This window comes from Poecilia reticulata, linkage group LG5 (genome assembly GCF_000633615.1).
Source record: "Poecilia reticulata strain Guanapo linkage group LG5, Guppy_female_1.0+MT, whole genome shotgun sequence".
Taxonomy (NCBI): Eukaryota; Metazoa; Chordata; class Actinopteri; order Cyprinodontiformes; family Poeciliidae; genus Poecilia; species Poecilia reticulata.
The window spans coordinates 673,227-676,769 of NC_024335.1; positions in this window are offsets into that span (position 1 = coordinate 673,227).

A 3,543-nucleotide genomic window follows, 5' to 3' on the forward strand; every position below is an offset into this window, starting at 1 on the left:
TGCTAACTCCTGCTGTTTTGGGTTAGCGTGGCTAACCGCCGATGCTAACTCCTGCTGTTTTGGGTTAGCGTGGCTAACCGCCGATGCTAACTCCTTCTCCAACCTGTCGCCGCGCCGTCACAAGCTAAGCTAACAGTTAAGCATCACTGATTAAACAAACAGCCAGACTGACGCCTTCAGCTACAACTGCAAACCTCTGAACGGCATAAACAACAGAGAGACGCCGGAGCGGCTGCTCCTCTTTTTACGGTGTTCATGTGCATTACCGCCACCTACTGGAGCGGAGTGTGGACCGGGATGCTGAATGCACTTTACCCCCATCCAAAACAAAAACAAAAAGCAGCAAGCTAGCCATGTTTTTCAAAATAAAAGGTCGTTTTAAGGACGTTAATTTCGTCCAATCAGGTGTGGCGCTTCAGAAACGCCTTCCTTTGGAAACGTGAAACTTTGTCTTCAGACGAAATATTCACGATTAATGGCTCACTAAATATGACACAAATATTAATTTAATATATCTGACAGACTGAAACGTCAACATTTATAAAACATGAGAATTAAACCAGAATATTGACGATACAGAGCCAGCAGTGAGCATGCGCCAACGGTGACACAGCGCCCCCAGAGGTGAGCACAGGAATCGTCCTTAACGTCCCAGCTCTGCCTCTCTAACAGTGATTTTGATCAAATAAACGGCCATTAAACTGTGCAGTCCAAGCTGCTCATGGGAAGCATCACTGTTGGCTTTTAGACTTTTATTTATTTGAGTCATTCTGCAGATTTGTGCTGCCAGAAGAGGGAAATCTGCGCCCAGCGTGTTGGAGTTTCTCCATCCTCGGCGGGATCTGAGTGATCCTGCAGCATCAAACACTCAGACATGCCGTCCCGCCTGTAAACCCAGCAGCAGTGACTGATTACATCTCTTTCCCTGGAGGTTTGGATCACTTTGCTGCTCCTCACAGCAGCAAACATGGAGCTTCTCATCTCCTTCCCTTCATGCTGCTGCATTTTAATACGCTGGAAGTGCGAGGCGCTGCGCTCTGACCTCAGAATCTCTAAGCAGGGAATTGATTGATTATGCATCTGAAGTGCTCCAACCAGATCTGACCACATGCAGATCTGAAGCACTTCTCCTCTGACCGTCCGACCTTCACCGATATGCATCTGAAGTGGCTGCAGACGAGGAGTCAGGCCTGCAGCTCCATGCCAGGCTCCATTTCCTTAAATCACGGCGGCGCCGCCAGTCAAAGTGTTCGCCTCGTTAACATGGCCGCATGGGGCTTTCATCTGCAGGAAGACACAAGTCAGACATGAACGTGTCCTGAACAGCAGGCGTTGCATCACAGAGCAGAGGGTCACGCTGCTGCTGAGGGTCAGAGTTCAGTCCGGTTTGATGATGCTGCTGAGGATCTGGACGACTCAACATCATGTTGAACATTACAGCATGATGGTCATTTCAGGTGACACTGTCCCTTTAAGGCCCACCTTCTTCATCTGAACTTTTCACTCATTTCTGTAGTGATGAGGTTTTTACGGTGAAGAGCTAAATCAGTCAGGAGGACTTCCTGTTTTCTGTCCAATCAGAGAGCAGAGTGGCAGATGCTGACTCCGCTGGTCGTCCTCCAGCAGCTGGACTTTGAACCACTTTGTGGCCCACTGGTACCAGAAGAGCTGCAGCTCATGTGGGACTCCCAGAGAGCGGCTGCTGCTGCTGCTGCTGCCTCCACCCACTCAGAGCCGCTCAGACATCAACCAGCCCCTCCTCCAACAACAACTTAGTCAATTATCTGCTGCAGATCCCAGAGGACAGGAGAGAAAACACAGTCAATCAAGTGAATGATCACATCTCTGAAGAGGAGCGGAGGAGTGGAGGAGCGGAGGAGCGGGGGCAGACATTAGGAGGCCTCTGGGGCCGCCGGGTGTTGCAGACGAGTCAGACTCCCTGCTGGCTGAGCAGCAGCGGCTGCAGGAGGGAAAAACACTGCGGACTTTAATCACACTTTAATTTGCTTGGTGAAGATGAATCAGATTAAACATTATTGGAAAGATTTTAATCCCAATCTGCACCGGATCAGGATCCAGGCAGGGCGGAGCCTCCGAGGAGTTCAAAGGATCTGTGAACTAATTAAAACCCATGCAGGCGTCGGCAGCAGAAAGATACGGATGTGGGAGTTTAATCACGACACCACGTGGTTCCATCTTCACAAAACTGTTTCTTTAAGGAACTGACGGCTTCAGCCATCAGGTTCTGGTTCTGCTCTGCACCCAGAACCAGAACCGAACATGGAGAAGCAGCTTTCAGCTTTAAATCCAGTCTGAACCCAGCTGGGTGGAGCTGATCACAAAGATGAAACATTAATTAAACATAAGGAGGATTTTCATATCTTCTATCAAAATGTTTACTGGTTTCCTCAGTTCCTGACTGGTTTCTTGTCATTTTGTGTTTTTATGATGTAAAACTCTGAAATGCCTCGATGCTGAAATAAACCGACGTGTGTCACAGTGATTACATCCCTACAAACACAAACCCTGCTCCGACATTCCCCTCTGGAAAGTTCATCCATAGGACGAAAATCCTAAAGAAGTGTGACGTGTCACCAAACTGCACACGGTAACTGTGTTTATGTTTTATTGAATAAAACATTAGGAAAACTGTCGGTCCCAGAAGTAAGGACGGGTTTTGGTTGTTTTAATAATCATTAATTGGAATTTATTGTGTGATAACGATAAATCAAAATTCTTAGAATAAATTTATCACAATAAACGGTGCGATAAACGATACGATAAACGATACGATAAATGATACGATAAACGATGCGATAAATGATACGATAAATGATACGATAAATGCTCTCCTCGGGTTTTCAGTACAGTTTACTTCAAGACTTTCCTTTGAGACACTTTACAAAATGTAATCCCAACCCCAAACACTTTAATCCTGGTTATCAGAGGGTTAATCTCAGTTTATTGTTCAAATTAGTTTTAGAAGTTTCTAATGAAACCCAGCAGAACGTTCACTCCTCCTGGCCAGCAGGGGGCGACAGCAGACAGTCACTGACTTTACAGCAACCGCTCAGACTGAGCATGTATGGAGCAACGGTGGAGACGAAAAACTCCTTTAACAGGAAGAAACCAGAACCTGAACCAGAACCAGGTTCAGAACTTTCTATGTTAGGGAGAAGATTTGGTGATGGCAGCATCATGTCAGCCAATCAGAACGTCAGAATAATTCTGATGGTTCTGATCGAGTCAGAACCAGATGTTTAAACTCTCCAGCAATTTCTGCTTCTCACCTCCATCAAGTTCAGCAGACCTGACAGCCAGGAGTCCTCCACACTTTCAAGTGTCACACACACACACACACACACACACACACACACACACACACACACACACACCCTGACCACCATGTCTCAGAATCTGGAGTGTAATCCAGACGTTTCCTCGGCTGGATTATGTGTCAGCAGCTGTGGAGGAAACGCTAACAGGAGGAAATGCTAACAGGAGGAAATGCTAACAGGAGGAAACGCTAACAGGAGGAAACCT